This window comes from Dromaius novaehollandiae, chromosome 1, assembly GCF_036370855.1.
Source record: "Dromaius novaehollandiae isolate bDroNov1 chromosome 1, bDroNov1.hap1, whole genome shotgun sequence".
NCBI lineage: Eukaryota > Metazoa > Chordata > Aves > Casuariiformes > Dromaiidae > Dromaius > Dromaius novaehollandiae.
This window is the reverse complement of record NC_088098.1, coordinates 125,286,202-125,303,605: the sequence shown is the minus strand read 5'-3', so window position 1 is coordinate 125,303,605 and position 17,404 is coordinate 125,286,202. Positions and strand designations below refer to the sequence as shown.

The window sequence follows — 17,404 nt, the reverse complement described above, 5'->3', positions numbered from 1 at the left end:
TGTATGACTTGGGAGACTTATTATGAGTTACAGAATTTTGCAGTTACCAAGTGTAAGAGGATATTTCAGCATAAAATATAATCTGATTTTACTTGATGGGTGTGTTTTATTTTTCTACTTAAAATTGTTCAAGCTTTCTATAGTGCTCATATACTGTGATATTTTGTTGAAATTTGTCAATGTGTTGTTGAAACTTCAAAAGCAGTGAAATTTTAGCAGTCTCCAATTACTTTCACACTTTTCTAATGGCTCTTTGCTAAGAGATAGACAATGCCCATCTGTGGGGAAGAGGAGGATAGTAGTGGTCATGTGGGGTTTTCGGCTAGTTAAATACAGATTTCTGCGTTAACTTCATTTGCATTTATTCTCTTAAATCAGCGGTTTTCAGTCTTCTGTCAGTTAAAGCTCATGGCAAATTAGTAATGGGGAGAAATCAGACCAGCTCTTGTGCATGGAGTGTACCATTCACACAATTGGCTCTCACCTCAGGCTTTCCTGCAGACAGGCAATACCTCACATGCTCACGCAGCATGGTGCTGGGATCCCCCTCCAGCTCTGCGGCCTGACACGCGGAGCATGGCCCACCAGTTCAGTCCTTAGCTTGATGATCAGCTCTACCTGGCTCATCTAGTCATGCAGCCTTGGCCAGATCTTAGCATTGCAGGGGAGCCAGGGAAATGCCTGGTAGGAAAAATTGGGTGGGCACATGGAGGAGCTGAAGTGATGCCCTGGCAGCTGCCTGGTCTCCTGTCCTGGGAGAGAGCAGGCTGGAGACACCCACTGCGATCTCGCCAGCCATGGTGTCTGCTCACACCCCACTGGAAGAGTACTTGAAAGACATAAGGAAGCCTCTCCCAGTGACTGGTGAGTGGTGGCTATACCAAGGCTTGGTTGTGCTGATACATCTTTGTTAGGTGTGTTTTTCCTCCTACTCTGACCAACTTAGCTGGATCGCCTACAGCCCTTTGATGCAGTTGTGTATTTAAGAGCTTGGTCATTCCATTTCGCTGTCAATCTTTATTTATCAGAGAGCTGTTTAATCACATAGCTACCTCCTGGACTTGACACTGAGGCATTCTTTTAATGGTACAAAATAATAGCACACAATTATTATTTAGTGTGAGGAGTTCTTACTAATAGTTTGTTTTATTTATAAATGTTGTAGCATTTAGCAATATAACATCTGAATGCATTTATAAAATATGAGTAGTAAAAGTTTGATATCTTCCATCCTTAACAGAGGAAGTCAGAATCAGATAGTGTATGGGTGAGTTCCCACACATGAGATCAATTGCAATGCTGCATATTGTGGAATCATAAAGCTTCAAACTTGTATTCAATAAAAATTAAAATATATATTTAAATTCTAATGAGGTAACATGCATCACTATACATGAAACTAATACCAATAGCCAAAATATCTAGATTTGTGTAAACTCAAGACTTCCTCTGTGATGTTACAACAACAGTCCAATTGAAAAATAGTGATGGCCTTGTAGTCACAAAATAATAAAACAAAGCAAAGAACGGGTTTTATCACCTATATTTTTATTAGTGATTACATCGTCCTTTGATAATTCAGGACTTTGTGACACAAACAACTGGTTTGTGAATTGCACAGGATTATTCTACCTACAGTAGACCACTCTGCAAAAATGTATTTGTGTGTATTAGAGGAAGGGGGTTCTTAGCTGGTTACTGCGCAAATGCTCTGCTTCTTTCTGTTTATTAGAGGTGGTGCAGAGGGAGCCAATTTTGTTTTAAAAAAAACTTGTAAAAACTACATTTTAAAATCATAAGTATGTTATTTCTCTTTTCTGTTCTTTTTTGTTCATATGATTGGGTTTGGCAACTATTTACTTTTGGAATGGTAGAAAATATATAGCAACAGATTGAAAGGTCCCTGGCAGTCACTTATGCTTTGTAAGACAGTGTGCTACTGTGAGATAGAGAATCTCTTGTACAGTTTAGTAAAGTACACTACAGTTCCAGTTACATGTTTTGAACAACTTAAGAAAAGAAACATTCTCCAAGTCACAAAATAGAATCTTTGATTTTATTTGAATTTACAAAAGTCCTTTTTCTTATAATGATGCAAAATGGATTATTTTTTATATGCTGAATATAGCCATGTTAGTCTGAGCTTCTTTTGGGGCTTCTTTACTAACAATGTTGACATCCACTGTAAATTTTACATCAGTTTGTCTCTGTCAGACTGGAACTAAAGCTCGCTGAAGGCCTTGCTATCCTCAAAAGAGTGTGGTTTCATTATTATTGTAATTCAGTTAATTACAGCTCAATTTACTATTTCAACCATACAAGCTGCATTTCTTGTGGGTAAAAAAATGCATTGTTCACAAGTAATTCTGAAATAGGAGCAAAACAGTAACATCCTTTCTGAACCCCACATCTTTGAAAAGCTAACAAAGGAGAAAGAACCCCTGATCTAGCTTATGGCACTGAAGTGATGAATTGCACTGTTCAATCATTGGCTTGAAAAAGTTGACAATATCATCCATAACCTGTGATTTCTCCCTGTCTATCACTTAGTGTTACTCACAGAATTTGAAAAAATACATGTATTTAGGAAAAATGCAAAGTGAGCGTTTATTTCAACGTGAAAGTATTTTTGGTGAAAACAATTTATCTGCACAAACACTTAAAGAGATGGAGAAAATATCAGGGAAGTAGATCTGATTAGTCATACCCAGTGGGAGAAGGACTGCAGCTGTGAAGTATTTTGTCCTAAACGTAGAAATAGACAGCTTGATTGTATTTAACTGCTGCTGGCTAATACATTCAGACAGTGCAAACTCTCATGCTCTCCTAAGACAGCGGTGGGTATGAGAATATGCTTACTTGAAAATGTTTTGTAGATCTGTAGCCATAGTGAGATAATGTTGAAATGGTGACCCTCATTCTCAGAAGCAAGGACATAAGAATTATGCCTGAGCTGCTATCCTCCACCCACACTTAGGATATCAAGTGAGTTGTCTGAATTTCCAGGCTAAGATGCTATCCTAGAGTTTCCTTCTTCCTTTTTGAGCTATGGGCTTTTTTATTTTATTTTATTTCCCAGAAAGGATAAATTAATACTTCTTACAACAGTTAGGAGAAATTATCTGACCTCTGCCTACGTCACAAAAGCCCAAGCAAGTTGTCAGCTCTGGCAAAAGGGGATGCCAGAGCAGGTTTGACTCCAGAGACTGAACAGCTGATAACACGTTTAGCTGTGTGACTGCAAACTTCATTGACTGTTAGTGAAGTCCAGGGACTCTTTAATGAGAAGTCCATTAAAACTGAAAGAAAAGTACACTGAAAAGACAGAATGCTACATTTTTAATTGTTGCAGGAATATTGGTTCTCTGGAGTATTATTATAGGAAATTCTGCTTGTGGAGAAGAGAGGCTGATTGCTCTCAGATGCAGTAAGGACATGCACACACACAGAGAAATTCCAGCCAGTGCCGGTTTTGGAACATAAGCTAATGGAGGTGGAGGGTGGCATCATGTCTGTGTAAGGATCCCAGTCCCCCTGGAGACATGAACTTTGTGTACCAAACTAGTTGTTGCCTGTCGTGCCGGAGAGACGTGGCACTTAGTGTGAGTGAGGCAGTGCCCGGCCTACTAGTTGTTTAGAGATTTTTGTGGTGCACAAACCACGTCTTGGGATCTGCATATTTCCCACACTTTATGCAACATACATTTTAGCTTAGAAGAAAGTTCCCAGCCCCTCTGATTGTAAAGGTAAACTAGAGGCTGAGGCTGGATGCAGTGCTGTCCAAGTCTGCAAAATGCTGCAAATTACTACCCTTCTGCACAGCTGGAGAATGCAGAGGGCAAAATAGAATCTCACTAAATCCTAGCAATGTTTTACTTTAAGTTGAAGTTCAGCCAGGAAAGCTGTAGTCCATTCCCTCTTTCGTTTTCTCTTTAGAAAATCGTCTGATCCTGAAAATGGGCACTTCTTGGGAAAATGCCTATCAACAGAAAATATAGTACTGGTACAATGGCACTGTAGCACACACTGAATAAATCACGTGGGGAAATGACTCAGCTTCACCTCTGTACCTCACTTATTAAAATTGTTTCCTTCAGGCTTGAGAGCATGATTGGAAAGAAGAGCAATAGCAAAGCTATCTCTGGCCCTCTAGTGCCTGCACAGCCAGACTTTTTAGAGGGTGGCAGCTCAAAGTAAGATTGAAACATATGCAAAAAGCTGATGTCTTTCTACAGTGTATTTAGGGCAAGCAAAAGAACATTCACAGCTAATTTTAAGCAGCCTTCAGAATGCAGTATAACACCTTATTAACTCACTTGTACTTAATCCATTGCAGTCTGGTATTTTTAGAAGCCATCATGCAATTCAGCAGTACTTTCAGCCCATATTGTCTTTGTAATGGATGACACTGCTCCATTTCCCATTTTAGTTTAGAATTAGCTTTTCTGACAATAAGACTTGCTCACCCACAAAAGTTATACTGATTTAACTAAATTAATTTAGAAATGGAATTAGTTAAACATACACTTTTCCTTCCCCTCCTCCTAATGTGACATTTTTAAATTAGCTAAAGAACGCCCTTTGTTGCGATAGAGGTTAACTGGTAAAGGCCTACCTTAACCACTTGCCCATACCTGATCCTCTGCGCCTTGATGAGAGTTTTGCCTAGCTGAACCTCTTACAATCTGAAATTGTAAGATGGCAAAGTCACCTTCATAGATTTAAGACTCCTTGCCAGAGGGTTAGCTCCCTTGACCAGGTTTGTAGTGGAAATGCCCCTACAAGTGCCGGATCACAGCAATTTGAATGGGTTTTCAGCCAGCTGAAGATGGTGCCTCTTCCTTCTGAACTGAGAGGCTTAGTATTTTTTGATCACAGGGGAACTCAGGGCATAGCTATAGTATAGAGTAACCACAGTCCTATCTTGCCTGCAGCTAATTTTATCTTGAGCCAGTATCCCCCAACCAGAAGACTTAAGTCAGCTTTGGGCTTTCCCTCAGGAGCTGCAGAGGAAAACAGAGTCCTCCTAACCATTGTGTCTCTTTGTCAAGTGTTATCAAATCAGGAGTCTCTGCAAGGGACCTTTGGAAAGCTGTTCTCTGCACAAGCATATGAACTAGACTTACCAGATAATTCGTGTTGTGGCTGCTCTAGAGCAGAGAGGAACTTAGACACATCTTTTTGCTGGGAGTTTCTTTAAGTCTATAATGTGCTTACTTACACATAGAGACACATGCACCAACACCATCTCTCTCTCATCTGTGCTAGTGCAGTTTAGCTTAATCTGTGAAAAAGAAGAGTCAATGTAGTGATCTAGTGCAGAATACCTGCTGCAAAATAACTGGTCAGACTCATTTCTCTGTGCAAATGAGCTCTAGCTTAACTGCAGTTACTGCAATCAGGAAAGAGCAACAGACTTCTGTGTGTGAGGCATGTATCAGTTTAAAATGTGACAAGAAAACAACGAAAACTTCCTCCAAAGTGCTGAGCCTAACCTCATCTGGAGCTTTCCCTTCATTTTCCCCCAAAGTTTGTCTGTTAAAGAGATTCACAACTTTAATTTGTATTACATTACTACTTTAATTTTAATATTACATTATATGAAGAATTTGTTTGCCCAGTTCATACTGGGACTTCACTGTGCTGGGAATCATATACCCACATCTTGAAAAGAGAAGCAGAAGGGCAGAAGGAATGAACATGCAAGAATTCCATAAGTATTTTACATGGGTGCTTGAATGTGGGGGAATTTAGACTCTTCGCATGCTCTGAGCTGTATCCAATTTTGATGCCCAAGTGAGCTGATGTGAATACTGCTCCTGTACACATGCACAGATACAGGTAGTGAAGGTGTGTATCCATACACAGCAGCAGGGAGTGTTGAACTTGCCTGGGACTGTTATTCTCTTGTATATTCCTATGATATGAATAACAAGTCATAATATTCAGTGTTAGCTAAGAGTATAGCTGGGTAACATCTGCACATCTCTTTGGCTGGGGCATTACAGCCTTTTTATGATGGGCTATAGATGAGTGAGGACTTGGGAAGCATAGTAACAACAACAGAACAAGTCTGCAGAAATACACACAGGGCACTGGTGTAAATCTGTTTGCCAAGCAAAAGATCTTTTTGGTGGAAAAGCCTGATGTTATCTAAGAAGAAGGAAGAAAACTGGCATTCATTTAAAACACTTCAGTGAACAAGAAACACCACAAGAAGAAACTCAGTGAGTGCCATGTACAGAAAGTGCAGGAAAAGTAGCAAAGAGCACTGAAGATGGGGACTTTTACCCTGCCTTAGAAAAGAAGGAAGGCTTGTCTTCTAGTCAAGAAAAACAAGCAATTCTATCCAATTTTTTAGGCTCTCCCATCAAGGTGCAATTTTATTTTCAAACACAAAATCCACCAGCTGTCTTGAAGAGATCAACTCCCCTAAGCAGATCAATCTGCAAATGGTCTTTCTCATCTGAGAGGGAATGACCAGAGGCTCAGTCCTCAGACCAGAGGACCCACCGTGCTTTCCTCATTTTTTAAGGATTCATCTGACCTCTTTCTGTCAATGACTAATAATCTTCTGCTAGCCCCAAATAGCTGTTCTTAAAATGGTTCTGCCTCTGAACAGATGTGGTTTGCCTTAACACGCATGATGCTGCAACAGAAAACCAACTTGCTGCAAAACCATACTCACTATTGACAGTAGCACCAGACCATGGGTGGAAACTTGTGACAAAGAGATTTTGACTCAGAGAAAAGAGATTTGTTATAGGAAAAAGGGAGAAAGTAGAAGAAATGAAGAAACTGTAGGAAGCAAGAGGAGATATTGACTGCTTTTAATTCGAAGAGGAGAAATGAAATCCATAACTCGTCATGACTGATGGGAATAAGAGCTAACTGGGATACTAGTTAAGCCACCAGCAGACTCTGATTTAAGGAATCTTACAGAAAGCTGCTTTGCATCAAGCCTATTGTTATGGCAGGCACTTAAGACTTTAATATCTGTCGTTCTGATTGTAACTGTATGCATGCATTCTGAATGCAAAAAGTTACAGTGAAGATAGGAAATAAATGTGCTTTACCCATGAAGAGAGGCTTAGAACCCCACTGTAATAAAGTGTCTCCCACAAATGATGTCATCAGAATAAAGATTAAATTTTAAGGGACTCAGAGGTCTCCATCTGGGATCTAATCTTGCATCCTCTGCATTTGTGCACGCCATATGTGCTTCCATCACAGCCTGAGCAATGAAGGATTGGGGCAGAGTACATAATTTCTTATTGGCATGTAAGAAAGAGAAGTGACAAAAGCATTTCCAGTGCATTGATAGGACAATGCTGAAGTGCCACAGGTACATTCAAAAATTACTTTTCCAAATAGAGAGAAGGCCTGCAATTTCTGTGATTGCTGGTTCTGTATTCATGTCCAGTGCCTAGAATAGATCAAAAGAAAGGGAGCTGTCATCATGTTAGCTAAGGGAGGATGGTGGTATCAGTAGGGACAAACTACTAATTTTTGTTTTGGAAGAACAATGGGAATTGGTTGTGCTAACTTCTTCATTAGCCAACAGGCCTTGCTTTAGCCTTTTTTCTTTTTTTGTAATCTGGGCTTCATAGATTTACAGAGTCTAAGAGAATCTCCTTTGACCACTTAAGTATCACGGACCCTTCAGTTTCACCAAACTAGGCCTGTTACTGAGCATAACACATTCAGTGATGTATACCTTGTCTTTGACAGAGGCATATCGTGAAGAAAGTATCCAGTCTTGGTCAAAAGATGGCACATGCAAGATTTCACCTGGTGCTTTGTTTCGAAGGGGAATCCCTTTCACAGTTTGAGAACTGTGCTGCTGTTGGTTCCTCTTCCTGGCACCCTCCTCCATTAGTTTAAAGACTCTGTAACAGGGAAGGTCATATTTGACACTTAGTGGTTTTCAGTGCTCCACACATTTGCTCTAACATTCCTAGGGAGAGGTTATCCTAGGGGTCTAGAGATGTTATGCTCAAAGAGGTCCCTATAACACTCCTCTCATTCTATGAATTGTGATAGTACATGCCAGCTCAATAAGAGAGAGAAAGAAAATAAAATACAAACTCATTATGGCAGAGCTAAAGGCAGCAAGGATCTGTTCCCTCTAATTCTAGGCTCCTAAATTATCTTCCCATCTAGAGATACCAAATTGAACTGTTCTGAACACTTTCTGCTGCTAAAAGGGACGATCTTCCATGCTCTTCACACTCCCTCTTACATGATCCTGACTTACCCTTGGGCTGACTTTCATGTTCATCTAACCCTTCACTGAGCTGATTGAGCTCATTAACCCATCAGAAAACTGTCCCTTTTTTACTTCTCTGGATTAGTTTTCTGCCAGTTCAGTGAGCTGAATCAGCTCAGTGAAGGGTCAGGTGAGCATCAAAAGTGCTGTAAGGAAGCATGGGTGGAGACCATAGAGGTGAAATTAAGGAAAAGAGGAGGAAAAAACAGGAAGGAGTAAGCATGATGAAGGAGCAGGATTGCTTATTTCCATAATAGAAAGCTGTAAGGTCAGTTAGGCACACCTTGTCCAATCACATCTTCAGGAGGCTAATTTGCCTTTATATCCTATGGCATCAGTGCAGAAAAGAGAGTTCTTTGGGAGGGTGGTTAAAAAGGAAATAAAGATGACTAACCTCCAAAATAAGACACATACGTTAGGTAGTGTGAATACGTCTGTCCTTCACCGCAAAGACCACTATAGTTTAAAGAATTTAAAATATAGTTAATGACCAAATTCCAGGAAAACCAAAATAATGGTCTCTAGATGCAGTAGTAGTCTATTGAGATCTAAATATTTAGACTCTCAGCAGTCTAAAAGGCCTCAAGTATGATCAGAAAGACCATATTAGTCCAGACAGCAGAGCATGAGCAACTATTGAAGCACAGGTAAATCAGCTGTGTAAAGTCATTGTCTAACAAAGGTTTGTGAAGATGATGTTTTCTGGGATTGATTCAGGCTCTGACTGAGGAGAAAATTGGGAACAATCTTACAATGTATGTCTTGTTTTCAGCAGAGCAGTTCCTCCCACCATTCCCTGCATGCCACCAACTCTCTCCCTAACTTTGTTCTCTCTTGCTCTTTCCACTTCCACCATTATTTGTAAAACTACCACTGAAAATGACCTACATAAATAAATAAATTGAATGAATAAATTATGAGGGAGAGAATGGATGTGTGAGTGTGTGTAGGTGGATGACATAAAGAATCAGGCTGGTGGGAGCAGCAGGAGCTATCAGTTCATTTGCTGTTAGCACCAGAGCCCTGGGAAGGGTAAGGACATTAAGTACCTGATCCTGCAAGGTGCTGAGTGCCTTCATCTTTGCCTTCATTTTTGCCTGTCATTTTTGGTAATAATTGAAAGCATTTCCATACCTTGCCAGTAGGGACTTCAGGGAAGGAAGAAGAGTGATGCATCCTAAACCTGTGATTTTCAGCCTTTCTTTAGTTTGCAGATACCTAAGAATTTCCCCCATGTAATGACTCTCAACTGAGTGACAGAGGCTCACTTTCATAATGACCTTTTATGAAGCCTTTTAAGATAATCAATGAACCCTCAGGGGCTAGTGCAACTCGTGCAACTGAACTGTTGGCTTTCAGCTAAAGCAACTCAGGAGAAACTTCTCTCTTTCAAGAGCAAGGCTAGAAGTGTAATTTCAGAGGTGGCACTGGAATTGTCTCAGGTACAACCACCTTTGCTGCATGAGAGATACTAGCCATTAGACTCATCAAATAGCTGATCCACTGGCCATTGATCTACCAGGACATCTTCTGTACAAGAACATGGCTCTGCAGTGCAGGGAGTCGGTGCATGGGGATGCAGTGCTCCCTCGAGATTTGCCACATCTTGCCACTCAGACGAAATGTGCCCATTACACTGCGTTGTAGAGCCACAACATGCCAACAGTTTTTTCCCTCATAATGGGATGCATACAACTAGGATTCTACTGGTTGCAGAAGAAGATATTTGTGCTATTTATTAAATGGATAAATATAGAAAAATGCATTTTAATCATTAGTACCATTTGTAGTAAGTACTTAGTAATGTTAACACTGCAGCAGTCCTCTCCTTTCTCTGAAGTACTTCAAACCTTTTTATATTTCCAGAGTATAAGATTATATTATTTTATCTGGTAGACTCAATTAGAGAGACTCGATTAGAGAGACTCAATCTGGTAGACAGCCATTTTAAGTGTGCTTGGAGATGCATGTCTGTATCTGTATATTTTGTGTGCGTAGAATTTCCTCTCACCTTCTCTAAGCATGTGGCTCTGTAGCACTCTTCATATGGAGTCTGTCCCTCACAGATGGTAAATAATAGGGGTAGGGCTAAATAAATAGTCTTGAATTTCCCATTGGAAACAAATGTAGCTTGTTCCTGATCACTTCTGAAAGATCCAGAGTTGTTGCTCCGACATGAACAGCTCTTTACAGATGTCCACTGGAGTTGTTGTGGGAGATCCGAATGACGCGCTGTGCAGCCAGCCCTTAGGTAGATTGTCTACTCCCCTGGAGAGCACTGAAAAGGGAAATAGGATTTTCAGTTTTTCACAGTATTCAGGATGGAAGCAGAGAAGAGAATAGAACATAAGGATGAGGTACTGTTGGTTGCATGTTCTGAACTGATTATCACTTGAAACTTGGCAATTCTATATGCAGGAATAGGGAATTACGATAGTAATGCCTGGAATTCATAAATATGTTCATGACTCTGGTCAAGTCCACATCACTCAAATGATAAGAAAAGGGCATGGTCTGCTTATCGGTCACAGCTAAAATGATCTCTACAGATTGCTCTACAGTGATTGTTCTTAATCAACCCTTTATTCAGCTGCAAGATGCTGCTAATGTACAAAGCAGGCCTGTCTGTCATCTGATTGTTACTGACAACCAATCCAGTGACTGAGTCTAGAGTTTGTTGCAGATGTGTGTGTAAGTCCAGTAGTTAACCCAGAAAGAAGGAGAGAACTAGAAGGAAATTTTGAGCAGTTGCACCAGAAACCTAACATGAGTCCTGAAGTCCCCAGAATGACTTATGAACATTACTGCCAAGTCAAAGAGCATCACTGTCCACTCCTACAGAAAATACTGCTTTCTGTAAGACTCGATTGCTCAACATCACTTACATACTGCATGAGCTAGCTTTGTGCCAGGGCAGCTGCAGGGTGACTGAAGGGCTGTGCAGCAGCGTGGCCAGCCCAACCAGGTGGCCCTGAGCCTGCTACTGTGGGTCATGGCAGGTACTGACGCTAGAGCTGTGCCTTGCACTTACCTGGAGATTCCACCACTCATCTGTGTCTTTATTTGTCTTAGACATTTTGTCTTCATCCTCACAGCAATATGACTTGAAACAAGGGAAGAGGAAGTGAGGCTAGGCCACAGGCCAAAATGGATAGCAGTAGAAATGCTGCTCTTTTAGAGATTATGTACTTAATCTTCAATTTGATCTCTTTTTCAGGTGGCTAACAATACAAATAATAGAAGTATCTACATGGCACAGAACCTGCATCCCATTTTCAGAAGGACCTAGAAGGATTTCATTACTTAAGGCTCAAATTGATTTAAAAGGTAGGTGCCTAACTACTTAAGCATTTTTATAAACCTATGAAATATATGTTTGTGTAGATGTCTAAATATTTTCTTTTTTAATGGCACTCTGTAGCTCTGGAAATAAGGCTTGTTATCCTGCTCTGGTCCAGAAGCCCATACAGTCATGCTAACAAGACACTGTCTGTCAGCAGGGGTTATTAAATCTGGCACAACATGGAGCTAACTCAGTTATATGACTTCTGAATCAGAACTGCACTTGGATGCTTTTAAAAATGCTACCCCATCTTATTCAGCCAGAACACAAGAAGTGAAGTTAGCAACCCATTCGTGGGTGCCTGCTGCTCCTTCACGTAAAGATTATCTTCACTGCATTGTGCTGAATGCAGCATCCATGAGAAACAATAGAGATAACTGCTCAGCACTCTTTTCCAGGTATGTCATTGTCAGTATCCTTGTATGTTTCTCAATCCTGAATCTAATAAAACTGGAAAAAAAACTTAAAAGGGGCAGAGATAACATTCACTTACACAGTTATTTGAAGTTAAATAATTCACACTGCCTCGGCCACCATGCCTGCTAATCAGGATAGCAATACAGAATATGATATGCTTCTCCCTTTCACCTCCACTCTTTCCATCAGTGCCGCAATCCAGCACCCAGAGTACCACTCTGAATACAGATTTTCTTCTTCCTGCTATGCTTGGTTCCTTTAAGGCATTTTTTCCCTCTTGTGGATTGACAGACTTATCAGCACTGGCTAAGATTCATTTAATATGCCTAACGTTAGCCAAACATTATCCTGTGCTGTTGCTCCATATTCTTTTCTCCCAAAGGACTGTGTTTCACTGTTGTTATTTGTATTGTCTGCTTAAATATTTAGAAAATGCGGTAGTTTGGTAGCCAGGCATTGCTGAAATCTATTTCGAATTTAAATACTATAAGCCAAGTCTTCAGCTGCCCCATTGGGTTTCTGTTTTGTTTTTCCTTCTGGCTGTCATAAGACAATATCCCCAGGACCCCCCAGCACCTGGGGCTGGATGCTGTGCTCCCTGCACACGCAGATCTTGCAGAGAAGTCAAGGGCATAGCAGGCATGCAGAATCAGCCCAAATGCCAAACGTTGATAGCACTATCTTATAGCAGGTCTTTGAAATTTCATTTTTCATTCGTTAAAAGACAGTCAGAATGAAAGAAACTCCATTTTCATCTTCTCAGGTTCTCTCTGTCACACTCACCTGTATACACACATACAGAGATATACTGCTGCCTTCAGATTTCAGTATCATGGGATGTAACAGAAGAGTAAGCAGAGTGCATTATCACATTTACCTGGATTATGGAGTATATTTTTGTGGATCCTGTTACAGAAGGATCTTTCCTAATTTCTTTAGGCTTTGGTACCTTACAAAAATGTGTCTTCTCCTTTTTCTGTCCATTTTAAAAGCTCCTCTGACACTAGGCAACACGTTTCCCTTATTAAATCTCACAGGTACAATCCCAGTTTGCTACAGATTCCCTGCTGGTTGTCCTGACTTTTCCCCAAATCTTTGCAAACACTTACTCTGAATATGCTTAACTACCTGTAGGAGTACTTTGCTAGACAACAATGTCCTTCCTATGGGCAAGACCTCAATGGTGTAGCTAGCTGTAGGGCAGTGGCATTCACTGCCACTTAAGAGTCATCCTTTTAGGCTGAGATTACAGGCCACACTTATCATTATATTCTCTTTACACTTTGAGTTGATTTCTATGCACAAAACAGATGCACACTGCTCAGAGCACAGCTGTATCACTTCTTCAAATTCTTCTAAAATTAGGTGAAAGAAGTGCGGAAATTCCATGAAAGTTCAGTACAATAAGCAGAGGAATGATCCTTTTTCCTCAGAAAGCTTTAGACCTCAGAGAACAGCCTTTCAAGTGCTACTAGACAGTGCAGGCAAGATTGTCAAAGGTATCTGATGAATGCAAAGTGATTACATGGATATCACCCCTTGGATGTATAAACTAATAATATCAAAGGAGAAAAAGCTTTCACTGACTGTTAAGACTGTGGCAAGACATGCCGAGCTCACCCACAATCCTGAAATCAAGTGAAGAAGAGGAAAGACTTGCATGTCCTTCCCCTTCTTGCTGTCTACAAAACCATCTCTAACATACTCCACTGCTCCATAAGTCTCTTTCTTCCATTTCTGATAGATATGCAAAAGCCTACAAAGCCTAGCTTTATCCAGCCTTCACATTAACACAAGACCTTATGTGGAACATCTTGGCTTTTATGCCCATGACACTGGCACGTGTATGCATTATTTACCAACATACACATTTTAAATTGTAACACTTGTGTGAGTCCAGTATGTTTTCTACAATTTTTTAAGGTTTTTACCATGTCTTTGATCAATTTGCCAACAAACTTTGTTTCATTCTAGTGGGCTACACCCAAGTTTAATTGACATCTGCTATGATGGGGCCATTATAAATATGTATACAGAGCATATATTTTATTCATGAAAGTAACAGTCTGAGCTGTTAGGGACAGTCCTTTCTCTGCCATTGAACAAATAGCCCAGGAAAAGTTCCCTTAAAAGGTAAATCTCTCCTTGAGCATTTAAGAGTTACAAGCACTTCTTGAACATTTAAGAGTTACAGAGTAGCATTCACCTTCTTTGTCAAAAATAGTCTCTGCTCTTCAGAAGGGTATATGGAAGTAAATACAGGGCAAAAGTGATGGGCAAATGTCGTCCTTGTAGTTTGTGGCCGTCAAAATGTAGACAGATTCTTACCCAGTGTAAAAAGAATATTCTTATGGTACTGAAAATCTGTGCCAGGAATATAACAATAGGGAAGTCCTTGAGCTATAGACTGCTAGAGACAGGGAAATATCATTCTGTGCTTGCTATCTTTTTATACACTTTTCTGGGCATCCAGTTTTGGCCACTGTTGGAGAAAGGGATACTGGACTAGGTAGACTATAGGTCTAACTCAGTAAGACATTTGTTACTGGATATGTAATAATTAATGCCTGAAAGAACCAGATGATCAGGAAGCAAATTTTTCATGCAATTTTGCATCTTCATTGGCTTCAGCTGAGATTATAGGTCTCGGATCAGAATCAAACCAACAGCTGAGAAATGTTTTGTCAACACAAGCCAGGTATTTTCTGTTCCTTTTCTAAGTTATGTTTGACTCCACAGAATAGTCCCTATTATCTATTTCACAGTTAAGAAGCAAGTGCAAGCTACACACTGTCGATTATGTGCTCTGTTGTGGTGAAAGGGTGGTAGATAGAAATGAAAGTTAGTAAAGCAACCAGTTAAGAGAAGGTGCTTGCTGTATAACAAACAGAAGTGACTAATACAATGTCCCCTTCACCCTCCTGTCACTATATGAATCATCTCACCTTGAAATATGATGCTCTATCCAAGCAAAGCTCAGTTCAATTTCTCCACTCTTGGATGAATTTTCAATTAAAAGTATTGCAGGATCAGGACATTATTTAGTATGCAGAGCTATACAAGCTGTTATTCTGTTATAACATGAGACTACAGTAAAATCCTAATAGGACTGTGTTTCAAATGTGCCTACTCTGATAAACACACATCTTGACTAGCTCTCACTCATTGCAGACACAGATTTTCCTCCTTTCCAAACTCATCTGGTAATCTCTCTCTCTGCCTCGTTATTTTTAATTGTTTGCATTAGAAAGGAAGAGTGATGAGATGGAAGAAATGACATTTTTGCTAAAGGAAAAAGTTCAGACGACTCATTTAAAAACTGCCATAGAACTGGAATTAATCAAATATTACTCTGTCGTGGTATCAGCTGCAAACCCATCCTAATTAGGCTAAGAGGGGCATTGGCTTTCTTTTGCTCCTCCCTAACATTTGAGCTGTACTGACCTCTTCCTGTATCATTCAGAAGTTAAAGGAAGAATAAATACTTCTCTGGAAAACTACAACTTGTCAGAAGCAACACTGTGTGGGTACCAGGGAAGGATTCTGCTGTCACATTGGCTGGCTTTTCCATGACTCTCCTCCTGTTCTCAGCCCCATCTATTTCCATATTACACTCTTGTTACCAGGGACTGCAATAGTACAGGAAGAAATTCATCCTAGCATGGATTTATTTCAAGACACATTTCTCTCATTCTTATTTTGTCTTGATGTTTTGTTAACTATCATAAGATAAAATCTGATAGTTGGACATCTCTATTGTTTTTTCCACAGAGCAGGTTCGGTTAACCTATGTGGGATTCCAGTATGTAATTTACCCAGCTAACTTACGTGTTTTCACCAACTGTGTTGTCTCACCTTAGATTTTAGTTTGAGTTAGCTATCTCAGTTTAAAAGCAAACCTAATTTCAAAATGAAGAAAAGGCTTTTCACCTTCTGAAGTAGTTTGTCTTCCCGCATAGATATAATACAAGGGAGCATATAGATCTTTCTGTTGTTTCCTCTTTTCAGTTCTACACTGAAAACACAGAGGGAGAACAGAAAAGAGATGCCCTGGCAAGTCCGGTTACTGCCGTTACTGTAGCTGCCAAATGAATAAGGAGGTAGTGAGTTCCTAAAATAAGGTGTTTAGGTTCTAGACGTAGGATCATGTTTGATATTTTAAAACAAACCCCACCTATTTCTGTCTGCACTATGCAAGGCTGCACACATCCTGGAAAAATCAATTGAAGGGTTTCTGTGTTATGAAACATATAGGCGCTTTTTTTTTTTTTTTTAATTATTGCACTTAGCCTAAGGCTATGCTTCTCACTGACTGGCTAACCTGAATCTGTTAAAACGGCTTTACAACTCAGAATCCAACAGCATTAGCGGGTTTGTGTGCACAGAATTGTTATTGGAAACGCTTGTTCTGAGTCTGATTTCAAATATGACTAAAGCAACTAGGAATTTAAGTCTTCCTATTGATTATTTAGCCTGAATACAAATTAGTAAGGATGTAATCCTCCATCTTTATGTGAAAAAATCATTTGTTTATTTTGGAGGGGCCAGAAAGTAAGTTGTTCTGAGGTCTCAATGAAGTGTAAAGAGCACTTTTGCTCACTGGAGTACTTGGTTTGATACTGAACAAAATCATTCACAATTTTATCAGAGCAGGTTTGAACCGGCCCATCAAAATCTCTTTTCGCAGACTGGCCCTGCAGCTTAGGAGCAGCAGAATGCACTGCCACAAGGGAGATCTGTCTAGGCATTTATACCATGCTCATTGCTATGGTAACAGAAAGCCTTATGAAATGAAATAGACATTATATGCAGAAGTGTTTGTGCATTTCTCCCTCTCTCACCCTCACTCTTTCCTTCCACCCAACACTGAGGCTTTTATGGATGCTTTTATAGTGAGGAGGTCTGTTGCCAGGGTGTGACTTGCATTGATTCCCAAAACCTTGAGGTTCTTGGGCCACTGACTTCAGTGTGCCCTGGACTGTGCCCTTCAGCACTGACTCCCCCAGTCCTATAGCCATCCACAGCTGACAAGTTGTCTTTAGCTCTCTTGAGTTTGGCTGGCAATTTTGTATGGTAACAAGTCCCTTTGCTATATACAAGCTATAAAGACATGGCTGTGAGGCAGATCACCAAGACCTAACTCATAGTGGGTCTCCTGCCTCCCCAAGGAAACAGGACACGGCAGTCATGGGGGCAGGAAGCACTGTCCTCAGACGTCAGTCATGGACTACCTGCCAGATGTATTGGCAGTTACGGTGGGCTAAATAAAAAGTCATGTGCTCACTCCTATGCTCTGAGGAAACACTGATGTAGCACCATGCTGCTCTCCATGCTTTAAAATGGCTTCGATTGGCCTAACACGTGTGTGTGTGCCT

At 40.3% G+C, this 17,404-nt stretch overlaps 1 long non-coding RNA gene across 2 annotated transcripts in view; it reads left to right on the top strand.

The window, feature by feature from the left end:
* LOC112992551 (uncharacterized) overlaps positions 1–17,404 on the top strand; it is a 44,380-nt gene that overhangs the window by 4,096 nt on the left and 22,880 nt on the right. For both annotated transcript variants that reach the window (XR_010385104.1, XR_003261559.2), the window contains exon 2: positions 11,487–11,596. This is a non-coding gene — a long non-coding RNA (uncharacterized LOC112992551). The remainder of the gene's footprint in view (positions 1–11,486; positions 11,597–17,404) is intronic.